This window comes from Mustela nigripes, chromosome 6 (genome assembly GCF_022355385.1).
Source record: "Mustela nigripes isolate SB6536 chromosome 6, MUSNIG.SB6536, whole genome shotgun sequence".
NCBI lineage: Eukaryota > Metazoa > Chordata > Mammalia > Carnivora > Mustelidae > Mustela > Mustela nigripes.
In genome coordinates, this window is record NC_081562.1 from 10,404,909 (window position 1) to 10,417,226 (window position 12,318).

Genomic DNA, 12,318 nt, shown 5'->3' on the forward strand with positions numbered 1-12,318 from the left:
GGGGTGAGCCGGGATGGGGGCCGGGGCGAGGCCGGGGGCCGGGAGTCGGGGGCTCCGCGGTCCGCGCGGCCGCCGCCGCCTCCCCGGGTGCTGCAGCTGCGGCGTTGGAGCCGGGCGCGGCCCCCGCCCCGCGGCCGTGTGTCTGTGCGTGCGCGTGTGTCCGTGGAAGGATCCAGCCGGGAGAGGGGGCGGGCGGGGTCTCGCTGCGGAGAGGCCTGCGGAGGGAGCCGGGCGCCGGGGCGGGCCGGGGCGGACGGACAGACGGCCGGCCGCGGGCCCTGACGCACGCTGCGCCCCGGCCCCCTCCCGGGCGGCGGGCCCCGCCGAAGCAGAGGCGCGGCGACGGGGAGGCGGGGGTGGCGGTGTCTGCGCGCACACGCTCGCTCGCAGACACACACACACACACGCACACACACGCACACGCGGGCCACGCCACAGACACACGACACGCACCAAGCCCCGGCCGGGCGCCGCGCACACTCGCACCCGCGCTCACACTCAGACTCGCGCGCAGGCCCCGCAGCCGCCGCCGCCGCCGCCGCCGGAAGCGGCGCTCGGCCCGGATCCCGGCTGGGCTGGAGGTAAGTGAATCCCTCCGGATCCGAGCGCCGGCTGGCCGGCGAGGCGGTGGGAGTGAGGGCTGGAACCAGAGGGCACCCCTCCTCCACCAGTGGGGGTGGGGCTTGTTGTGGGGGGGTGCACAGCTGAGGATGGGGGGGAGGATGAGACCGGGAAAGCCACCCCCAGGGGCTCCGGGGTCTGGGGAATCACCGTGAGACCCCCCCCCGGGGGCCCCCCCTGTGGGGGGGCGGGGGGGGGGGGGCGGGGGCGGGGTGGGAGGACGCGGAGGACGGTCGGTGAGGTGAGCATTTTTTGGGGGGTGGTGCAGAGGCTCTATGGTGGACGGCTGTACCAGTCAGTGCCACGCCGCACCTCTCTGCCCCCATCCTTGCGAATCGGGGACCCTGGCCCCCTGTTTCACGGAGTGCTGCCGGGGTCGACCAATTCATCTTCGTAGCTGGTAAGGGGCGTTTGGTTGGTGCTGCTCCAGGGGGAGGGAGGCAGGGTGGGGCTTTACCCCCTTTACCCGCAGGAGGGCGATGGATTTGGTAAGAGGACCAGACGCGGGGAGTGGGGTCCCCTAAGTGGGTGGGGGCCCTGGCAAAGGCTTTGCTCCCTTCTCCGTGGTGCTGGTGTGGGGCAAGCAGGGAGGCAGCCCCGGGAAGCAGCAGGAATCGGCACAGACTGCAGCTCTGGCAGGGAGGGCCACAGGCTGCGTGTGTGTGTGTGTGTGTGTGTGTGTGTGTGTGTGTGTGGACTCCAGTGACTGGCAGAAGATGGGGGCGGGGGAGGGTGGGCGTGTTGGCTGGTGGGGCAGCGTGTGCACGTGGGGAGGGATGTGTGTGCCCTGTGTGTGTGCACACAGGGCTCTGTGCAGGGGTGGACCCTGTTCTCTCTGTACACACACACACACACACACACACACACACACAGAGTCTGTGGTCCAGCAGGGTTTTCTTGGACTGTTTGGAGGGGACGGAGCTGGTATGCGTGTACGTGTGTGCACTCGGGGAGTGTGTGTCCAGGACAGAAGCAGCCACAGTGTGTCAGGCATGCCCAAGGAGAGCCAGGAAGGGGATGGTGGCGCCTGCCCTCGACTGAGCTCAGGAGGAACGTGGGACTTGAGGGTACTTTCTATCGCTTTGTGCTCTGTGCTGTGCCCCTTCCTCTGAACCCTTCCTAGCCCAGTGGCCACCTCTGGAGGACACTGCCTCCGTCCCCTTGCCCCCCGCCCGCCCTTGCCGAGACTCAGGTGTTGGACTGGAGTACGTGTGTGTGTGTCCTGGCTGCGGCTGTTGCTGCTGTCAGCAGCCCAGGCTGTTGGAGGAGGAGAGAAGCTGGGGGGCTGGGGGAGGAGGAGGGGGTGCTGGCAACACCTGGAGGAATGTGGTAGAAGCTGCCAGCCCTGGGCTGCCTGATTTAGTCATTGAGGGACATTTTCATACACAGAGCCGCATCATGGGGGTGGGGCGGGGGGGATTTTTGCCCGCGCACACATATGTCCAGGGCTCGCACACCTCTACCCCTGGCCTGCCAGGCACCTGTGGGACGTAGCGGGTCTCAGCCATCAGCAGGGCCCGTGGGCCTGCACACACGCATAAACGTGTGTCCTATGAGGAATGCACACACACAGGCTATGTCTGTGAACGCCTGTCCAGAGTGAGTGGTGACTCTCAGACTGTGTACGTGGGTGGTGACCTCTGGGCCATCTGCATCTGGGCAACAAGAAAGAGGAGTAATTGAAAGGGGGGTGTCTTGGGGAGAAGCGTGCGTAATGCCAGCATGGGCCTGTGGGTGTGACGTCAGTGAGAACCTCTGGGTGTGACATCAGCGGCAGGCTGCCAGTGACGTCACTGGGATAGCAGTGTGAGGGGTCACCCCCAGCAGCCAGAGTGTGTGATGTCAACAGGGAGGGCGTGTGGCCGCATGTGCCTCCGTCCCCCGTGTTGTGAGCTGTGGGAGGGGGAGGAGGACGGGGTCCCTGAGGGAGAGGTCCCTCTCCAGACGCCCCAGGTGGGTGTGGGGCCCCTTACCTGAAGGCTTGTTCTCTGCCCCCCACCTTTCAGTGGGGCGCCTCTTCCCTTCCTCCGGCAGTCCCTGTTCTCCACCAGCCCCAGCCAGGTCACGGAGATCCGTGTTCATGTGAGCAAGGACGGTGTGCAAATTCATGTGACAACACGGCCGAGGGGAAGGGCCTGCTGCTTTTAGTCCCGTGTGGCTACTCTGTGCTTTGTGATTTAGGCCTTCCTGTCACCTCTCTGGGCCTCGGCGTCTCATCTGTAATCTGGGGCAGGGGTGGTTGGAAAGGTGAGGGGTGTCACAGGGAACGGTGGGTCTCTGGGGTGCCGGGTGCCTGGCCTGTGGTGGGGGCTCGGCCCATCACGTCCCCTGGCTTCCTGTCCCCCAGCTTGGAGTCTAACTTTGTAAAGAACTTCTTTCTCCCCACTTGGATCCTCAGAGCCGTCCTGTGGGGCTGGCTGGCTTCTGTCATGCGGTCATTTGACAGATGAGCAAACTGAGGTCTGAAGGGTGAGGCGAGTTGTCCGTTGATTGAGTCCTTAGAATTTGCACCCCCCCCATCTGCCTTCCCCAAATCAGTGGGTAGGGGGACACTCACTGGATTGGCGGCTTCCTTCCCACAGGGCACTGTCTTTGTTTTTATGGACAGGGAGCTCTGTGCATTGGGGATGGGGAGTGCCCAAGACCAAGGTGTAGCTGGCCACCATAGAGGCTGCCTCTACCCCCCCAGCCCCCTCTTGCTTGTCTTTCTACCCCACAAGCTTCTTCCAGTGACATCTCTGCTGAGCGGCTGTGTGTGACACGGGGGTCAGTGACGCTGTCCTCTGTCTGCGAGGCGGCAGCTGTAGTCTTGCAGGCTGGGGGAGTGAGTGTGAAAGTGTGGGATCCATGCCCACGGGCTGGGAGGTACCCATCGTAGTCACCCTCCCCATTCCTGCTACAGTGCCCTCCCCACCCCCTGGGCCTAGGCCCATCCCCCCACAGTCTGCAGTGGTGCCCCAGGCCCTGTGGAACAGAAAGCCAGGAAACAGGATTGCCTGGAAGCCCGAGCCTCCTTAACCAGTAGTCTAGAAGGTTAACTCAATCCTCTGCCTCTCACTGCCCTGTCTGATCCCCTATTGAATTAACCTTCAATGAGTTTCGGGGGCAGAGTCACTGCCATTATTATGGGCTGGCGCGGGGAGGATGGTGGGGGGTGCTGGGAGTTGGAATAATAGAGCCCATTCCCCTCTGGTGAGCAGACAGCCCCCTGGAAGGCCCCGGAGAGGCCCTGAGGGCTAGGGAGCCACTTGGCAGGCCTCAGCTGCTGGGTGCGCTGGCAGCAATCATTACAGAGATAATAATAATAATGATATGAGCTAATATTCATTGAGCCCAAGAGCCAGGCCCAGGGTGAAGCTCTTTGTAAGTGTTTAATCCCCACCAAACCTTCTGCAACTCAGCCATTCCCATTCCTCATCTCCTGTACAAGACACAGAGAGGTTACAGATCGGCTCAGGGCCACACAGCAGCAGAATGAGGACCAGAAGTCCCACATCTCTGCCAGGGGACCTTTCCATCTTGGGGTGTCCCAGGGCGAGGGGCCTCTCCAAGCCTTGCCTTGCTCATCTGTCAGCAGGAGAAGCAGTGGGTGTGGCAGTGGCCACAGGAACAGAGGGGCAGGAAGGCTCTAGGGTCTCAGGCCTCTTCCACATTCCTTCTGTGCTCCCCCCACTCCTGGGCAACCTGTGACATCCCCGAAGCCAGCAGCACGCTCTCTTGTTGTCCCCCAGCACCGAGCACCAGCGGGTCTTTTGGGGGCTCCCCTGAGTGATGGAGAGGGTGCTGCTCCCAGATCAGTATCTTCTCCAGGCTCCGAGGCTATCACAGCCCAGTGACAGTCCCCTTGGGCCACTCTACCATCCTCTCCCCCTGATTTCTCAGTCAGCGAAAGAGTAGGGGCCCAGGGTCCAAATTCTGTCTCTTTTTAACGGTGTGTGTCTTGGGTGAGTAAGTTCCCTTCCAGGAGGCCCTGCTTCCTCAGTATAAAGTGGGGATAACGATGCTGGGTTCCTAACTTTTCCAGTGCGGTTACGTAAGAGAATGTCAAGTGCGGAGCATTGTGTCTGGCACATAGTAGGTGTCAATTAGATGAGTTCCCTCCCCCTTCCCATCTGTCTCCCTTATTCATTCCTGGTTCTCTGGAGTGGGTCCTGGGCTGTGTGCGTGTGTATGTGTGTATCCCTCCCTCTTCTTTCAGCTTCTCCGTTCACCCCCTGAAACACGTAGAAACTGTGTCGGGAGCCAGGCTGGGGGACCCCACGGAAGTGTGAGAAGGGTCTGGGAGCTGCCTGTCCCCCCAGCTAGAATGTGCAGAGGGCCTGGGAGGGGGCTGGGCATGTCTGCTGTGCACCTGTGCATGTATGTGAGTAAGTGTATGTGTGGGACTCTGTGCATGCCGGTGCATGCTGGGGCGGGGGGGGGGGGTGCAGCGGGGAGCAGTTCCAAAAGGCTGCCCAACCAGCCCGCTCCGGACCCAGCCCCAAGACTCACACCTGCCTCAGTTTCCCTTCTTGGCCTGGCTGGGTCCCCCTCTCTCTGAAATTCTCCTGGGATGGTGGAGAGACACAGGCGGCGGGGTTGGCCGGCCACCTCCTTTGCTTTCCGTGCTTCTCGCTATGGGGCTGTGTGGGGAGGTTCACGGTTCTGGTTGTTTAGCTGTTCCCTCTGTGTCTCTTCTGCTAGTATGTCAGCTCCACACAGGCGCAGACTAGTAGGCCCTCAAAAATGACTTGGGCAAGTTCCTCTTATCTCTGTGCTATTTTGAGGATGGACTGATGCATTTTGCATTCAGTACACACACGCGCGCGTGCACGCATGCACAAGCGTATCTCACCCAGGGATAACTGTGGGGCCCCGGGGCTCAGGCAGGAACGCATGGAGAGGAGTCACGTGGAACATCTGGAAGAGAGATGAGACACGTGGAGCATCTGCCAAGTGCCCAGCGTGGGGCCTACGCACAGTAGGGCTGGAGGGACAGGGGGTGGTTCTTGGTTGTCTGTGACCTGACCCCGAGGGAGCCAGCCTTGGAGGCTGCAAGGGCAGGTGCCGAGGCAGCCTGGAGAGCTGAGTGTGGGAGAGGCTGGGTCGGCCGCTTCTATTTGTCTGCTCGCCCCTGGTAGGGTCCCGGACACTGCACACCTGCTGGGTGCCAGGCACGGGGCTCCACACTGGCTATTTATTATCTTGTTTAATTTTGGCCTGAGGACGGTGAAGGAGGGCCAGCCAGCTCTGGGTGGGGGCAGGCCAGGTGGAGAGACCATTAGGAGCCAAGGTCTGGAGGTCGGAAAGCCTGGAGTGGATTTTGGGAAGATGAGTCTGGAATGCGATTAGGGGCTCCATTACACAGGACGGTCAACTTTGGGCTAAGGAAGGGAACGTTAGGGGCACCTGGGTGGCTCAGCGGGTTAAACCTTTGCCTTCGGCTCAGGTCATGATCTCAGGGTCCTGGGATGGAGCCCCACATGCAGCCCCACATCAAGCTCTCTCCTCGGCAGGGAGCCTGCTTCCCTCTTTTTCTTGGCCTGCCTCTCTGCCTGCTTGTGACCTCTCTCTCTGTCAAATAAATAAATAAAATCTTTAAAAAAAGAAAAGAAAGGGAACGTTATCCTTTTTGTCAGGGAGCACCACTGTCTCTGGGTGCTGTTAAAAATGCAGATTCTCAGGCCTCGTCAGCTGAGACTTTGATTCAGGAGGGTCGATGTGCAGCCCGGGAACCTGCATTTTAATGCATTTCCAGAATATGAATTCACCCATGTTTGCTGGTTGGAGGGCAGCTGAGGGGGCTGCGTCTTCTGGATCTTTCCACACAGGTGGGGAGGCACCAAAGGCATCTGCATTTTGCAGAGGAGCCTGGGGTCAGTTCTGTGTGGCCCTGGTCTGTGGGAAGACCAGGCCGGTACTAATCATCTCCATGTTCACCAGCTGCTGTTCTGAGCTTGCCCAATGGCCCTCAGCAAATCCTCAGAACGACCCTCTGCATCGTTCCTGTTGCACAGACGAGGAAGCGAAGGCAGAGTCAGCGGTTCAAGGCCGCACAGCCGGTAAAGGCATGAAATGCGGGGCAGGTGAGGTGAGACCAGCGAGGGCCTGCCCAGCGTTTTGGAGAGAGACCATGCCCTCCCTCTCCCTTCCTCTGGTGCCGGGGTGCTGGTGGAGTTGAGCCTGGAGTTATGCCTGTGAGCAGAGGCTGTAGGCCGCCAGGTGGTGGAGGTGGGAACAGAAAAGCCAGAGGAGGATGGAGAGCCCGGAAGGCCTCCCGGAGGCGGCAACGCAGAGTTGCACAGTCGCGAAGCTGTGGCCCGAGGCCGGTCATCCCGTGGGCGCTCTGGCCCACGCAGGTGGCGATGGGCCGGGCGGTGAGCGGGTGTCCATCCCCGGTGCGCACAAGGGGCAGGCCCCCAGGGTGCACCCGCGCAGCTCTTAGCGCACCGCTCCCCGCCCCTCCCCCGGCTCCGCCCAGCAGGGCACGGGCACGTGCACGGCGGCAGGGTGGGCGGGGGCGCGCACAGGGAGCCCCCTCCCGGGGTTGCCCGCACCCCCTCCACCCCCGCCCTCACCGTGGCCCGCAGCCGGGGTTCTGCCTTACTTCCCTTTGCTTAGAATTTCCAGCCGCATCCCTCGCAGCTCGCAGCCAATTTCACGGCCTCTGGGCTCTGCACGGTGCGCTGGATCGTAAACCCGCGGGCGCTGGGCAGGGGGCTGGCGGCAGGCCCAGGCGCGTGCCCGGGGCAGGGGGCGGAGGGGCAACCCGATCAAGGGCCTGTGACTTGTTGGCTACGGGGTATGTGTGTTAGGTGGGTGTGGACAGGATGGGGTTGGGGGGGCACCGCCGAGAACTGCCCTGGGAGTGCGGTGCAGTGGGTGTGCAGGTGTGGCCCTGCGTGTGCTGGTGGGGAGGGAGGTGGGGTGTCAGGGAGCGGTCCCCAGTACGCTGGTGTGCCGGGGGTCCGTGTGCGTTGGCCTGTGAGGCCGTGTATGGGCCCCCCGTGCCTGTGGGCATGTCTGTCTGGGTGTGTATGGTGGAGCACGAGTCCCTGCCGTGGGTGGTCCACTGGGAATGGGCGCCAGTGCGTTTCCACGGGTGTGTTGAGGGCTATCTGTGCCCTGGCCCCAAGCATGGTGGCACTTGTGTGAGTCCACGTGTTCAGGTGGGCGCTGCTATATCAGGGTTCTGTGGGCAGCTGTGGATGGTGCATCTGGGTCTCTGTGCACATGTCCAATTGAGGGGATGTGGGATTCTGGTGTTAGTTGCTCTTCAGTGTCCTGTGGGTGCTGGCGTGTGTGTGTGTGTGTGTGTGTGTCAGGGTGTCTGCTGGCCACAGTGCTCCGGGTTAAGCGTGGAGGAGGTATCCCTGGGGGACCTGGGCCTGGGAGCCCTTTACAGGAGCCAGCTGGTGCGTCCTTGTCCTCTGCCTTTGAGCCGGGCAGCGCAGGGCGCGCGTGCGCACTTGTGTTCCAGGGCCGCCAGCTGCCCGCGCTGGGAGGGTCTATGTATGTTTATGAATGGCGGTGTTGAGGGGGCCAAGGTGTGAGCCCCCTGCCTGTGAGGGCAGGCTGGGAGGACCATCTGGGCTGGTGGGGGGTGCGGGCCAGGCAGGGAGAGGGGCCTCTGAGGGCAGAGAGGCAGTGTGTGCGCGTGTACGTGTGCGCACAGTTGGGAGAAGGTTGGGTGGAGGCACATCTGTCCGGAATAGTGTGTGTCTCTGCCAGGGGAGGTCAGGCAGGTGCATTACTCTTAGGGTGTATGAGTGCATATGACCGGATGGTGCCCAGCAGGGTGTAGGCTGTAGGCACACTGGGAGAATGGGTGTGTGCGAGTCATCAAAGAGATGGCATGGGCTGGAGGGTTGCTTGTTCCCTGCAGCGGAGGGCCTGGGGCCCAGTGGTAGAAGGAGTAGGTCCGGTTGGGGTAGGGGTGACTGATAGGAGGGTGGTGTGGTTGCCCATGTGCGGAGGGAGGGGCTGTGTGTGGGACGACAGGGAGTGGCAGTGGGAGGGTGTGGGGACCGTCCCCACCCGGGTATGCTGTGTGTGTCCAGGACTGAGTGGGGTGTCTGGCTGGGACGTGGGAAGAGCCTCAGACTCAGGAGCATGAGCGAGACTGGGGTGGGGTCGGAGGAATGGGGTCCCTTCCGCTCCCCGAAACTACCCATTTGTTGCTTGCCCCTGCTCCGGGAACCATGGAGGGAGTGAAAGATGTCCTGTGGCCCCTTCTCTCCTCTTACTCTTGAACCTGATGGGGCGTATAGGAGGGGGACCCGGCCTTCCCCATCTCCCAGCCCCCATGTCCCCATCTCTCAGCCTCCATCGCATTACCTCCCGGCCTCCCGGCCTCCCTCTCCGAGCCTCCGTCTCCCCCACCTCCATCTCCCGGGTCTCCCCGCCTCCATGTCCCCACCTCCCTGCCTCCATGTCTCCCGTCTCCCTCCATCCCGGCCTCCATCTCCCTGCATCCCTCCGCTCTCTCGGCCTCCTCCCTCTCTCTCACACTGATATTCATTTGTGGTATATTTGGTTGCCATGGGAAACCTAAGAAAGAAGTGAGTGTACCCTTCAAGACTTCAGCGTTCTCCCTCCTCCCCCCTCCTGCTGCCCCCCTCCCCCTCCTTCTCTCCTCCTCTCCTCTCCCTCCTCCCCTTTCTCCCCCTCGCTTCCTCCTCGCAGAAGGAGAGGACCTGGGTGAGAAGCTGCCGCCGCCTGAGCTGGACCAGGACCCGGGACCCCATTGCTCCTGCCGCCGCCGCCGGGCGCCGCCGCTGCGGGGGCCTCCCTGAGACCGGGCCAGGGATAGAGCCTCGTGGGCCGGAGGGTCCCCTTAGCCCGCAGACATCGGTAAGGACAGGGTCCTTCTGACTGTGTGCGAGCGTGTGGCTGTGTGTGAGCCTGGCTCACATGACCTGGCCTTGTGAACTGTGGTGTAGCCAGGCCTGTCGCCTGTTGGTCTCTTCCTGTCTTGCCCGGCAATACTCCCCCCCCCCCCCCCCGCACCCCTGCTATGGGCGCCCCCCCCTGCTTCTCCAAGCTTCCCTTCCTCCCGGGCTGCCTGCAGAGTGGCAGGCCTTTCTGGGGGCCGGGACAGGCTCCCTGTGGTGGGAGGGAGGAAGTCGCACTCCTGCCCCTCGGCCTGGCCTCTTGTACCTCAGTGGGGGGGCCGGGGCATCGGAGGGGGCTGCTGGGGTGGGGACCGGGGTTTCCGGGGTCTTCTTTCCTCCCTCAGGAGGGGAGGGAGTCTCTCCATTGTCGGGAGGGGCAGACTGAGGGGCTGGGAGCTGAGACGCGGGGCAGGATCGATGGGGCCTGACTGGTGTCAGGGATTTCATCGGGGAGAGCAGTCAGACAGCTGGAGGCCGCCGGCAGACCGGAGCTGTTGGTCTCGGCTGGGGCTGGTGGCTGCCCCAAGAGGAGAGGCTGTCGCTGTCACCACGGCAGTGTTGGTGGTGGCCACGTGGAGGGAGCTGTGGTCCGGGCGGGTGCTGAGTGACGGTGGTTGCCTTGGCGAGGGAGCCGCCTCTGTGGCATTGTGGTCTCCATGGAGAGAGGGGGAGACAGAGGGAGGAGGCTGGCTGTCTGGGCGCGGTGTTGCTGGTTGCTAAGGAGAGGGAGATGCTGTCTCTAGGACGAGGTGGTCCCCACGTGGAGGAGCCGTGGCTGCGGAGAGGTTGAGGGCCCTGAGGAAGGGCCGGTGCTGGAGGCTCTAGGGGGGGGCCCTGCAGGGGGCGGGAGTGAGTGGGGCGGTGGGGGCTCCGTGCGGAGGGGGGGGGTGGTTGGCGGTGTTACAGGGAGGGGCTGCGGCCCTGGGCTTGGTGCTGCTGGGCTCCTGGGCTGACACAGAGTTCTCTGAGGGGGAGGGAGGTCCAGTGGGTGGGTATGAGCGGCGCCCTTCACTGCCAGGTTCATCCTGTTCACTCCCACGTCTGTTGCCAGGTGCCCCCACCTCTGCCTTCTGGAGCCTTCCTCCTCCTCCTCAGGGCCTCTGAGCATACAAGTCCCCCCTCCCGATGCATGTTCTCTCCTTGTCCCCGAGTGACTTGGTCCCATACCTCACGTTTGCTGTGCTCCAGGATACCTGGAATTGGTACTTGCCTTTGAGGCATCAGAGAGGGGAGGTCACTTGCCCCAGGTTGCACAGCAGGTACACACCGAGGCTGGGATTTGACCCCTGGGTACCTGTCTCCCCAAACACTCAACTCACTGGTCCTGACCCCTCCCCTGGGAGCCTGTCCCTCTGTGACCACCCCACTGAGAGTTGTCTCTCTCTTGCCTCAGTCCCCAGGTCCTTTTCCGAAGCAAACATTTCACTTCAATAGTTACAGGAGGCAGCAGCTTGGGACAGCAGAGTCCTGGGTTTGAATCCTGACTCCGGCACTGACAGCTGTACAGTCCGGGGCCTCAGTTTCCCAATCTGTAAAATGGAGACGACGCACATGCTTCTTGGGCTTGTCGTCCCTGGGGATAATGTATGTCACGCCCCGGGTGTGGTTCCTGGTGCGTAGCAGAGCCCCCGTTAGGTGTCAACCCCACCACCATCAACATAATTCCTTCCACAAATGATTGAAAAATTATTTTCTGACATGCCCAGGGAGGACAACAGCGGTGATGTGTCACCGGAGGTCAGCCTCTCTGCGTCCTTGCCTGTGACCCTGGAGCCCTGGAGGCAATGACTTGGCCGCAGGAAGCGAGGCTGGAAAGGAGAAGGGCCTCCAGGAGCCACACAGCACCTTGGTCGCTGAGCGGGGCTGGAACCTGGTGTGGCTGGCTTGGCATTCCGTGCTCCCTGCCCGTCTAATCCAGGGGCCCGGGTGCCTGCTGTCCTCACACAGGCCTTGGCCCTCCAGCTGCCGCCTAAGCCCCCCACCTCCTGGCTTCCCTCAGGGCCCCCAAGTGTCCTGAACCTACCCAGCTAACCCCACCTGGGGCACGGCGTATCAGGCGAGTGGCGGGGGGTGTCCCGGGAGCAAGTCCTTCCTGCTCCTAGGGGCCACGGATGGAGAAGGAGGTCCAGACAGTGACATCTGAGGGATTTGGGAGATGAGCCGCATGGCGACTCCGAGTGACACAGACCTGAGTTCAGAGCCTCTCTCTGCCGCTTTTTAGGTGGGTGGCCCTGGGCATGTTTCTTACCTTTTTGGGAACCTCAGCTTTTTCCTTTGTGCGACGGGTGTGATAGGGCTCAGCTTTATTTGACCCGCGTGCGGCAAGGGGGTGACAGTAAAGCCCAGCGTCTGCCGCCTAGCAGGGGCTCCCTGCTCTTTCGAGACCTTCGGCGCCTTTCCAGTGACCTGCGGGAAGTCGGGGGAGAGGTGTCCTGTGTGGCCCCAGGTGGAAGAAGGGGAACCAACCAGGGCATAGACCTCCGTTCCTTCCAAGAGACTTTCTGGCGGTCAGTGCTGTCTTGGGATCGCCTGGGGGAGAGGCAGTGAGCGCCCCGTGACCCGTGAGGCCACGTAAGGCCAGCAGGACCTAGGGTTGGGGATGACAAGACCTCGGATCCCATTGTCATGTTGCCATTTACGGGCTGTGGGGTCTTGGGAGTCTCAGCTTCCCCACCTGCAAAATGGGAGGAATGAGAATGAATCCAGGTGTGTGGAAGAGACGGGGTTCCCTCGAAGCTGCTGGGCACCCTGTTTTCCAGAGGAGGAAAGCAAGGGGCAAGGAACTCATGGAGCTTACGGGGCGGCTTTTTCTGGAGCTTCTGCT

The 12,318-nt window shown here is 62.5% G+C and overlaps 1 protein-coding gene across 4 annotated transcripts in view; it reads left to right on the forward strand.

Moving 5' to 3' along the window:
• The first annotated feature begins 271 nt into the window (after window positions 1-271).
• Window positions 272-12,318, forward strand: part of ELFN2 (extracellular leucine rich repeat and fibronectin type III domain containing 2) — a 50,722-nt gene continuing 38,675 nt past the window's right edge. Inside the window, exons 1-2 of one of the 4 annotated variants that reach the window (XM_059402069.1) lie at window positions 272-581; window positions 9,286-9,453. The gene's annotated coding sequence lies outside the window, so the exon portion shown is untranslated. Of the gene's footprint in view, window positions 582-857; window positions 1,022-9,285; window positions 9,454-12,318 lie in introns of those variants that run through there. The other 3 variants (XM_059402070.1, XM_059402072.1, XM_059402073.1) reach the window with 3 other exon arrangements.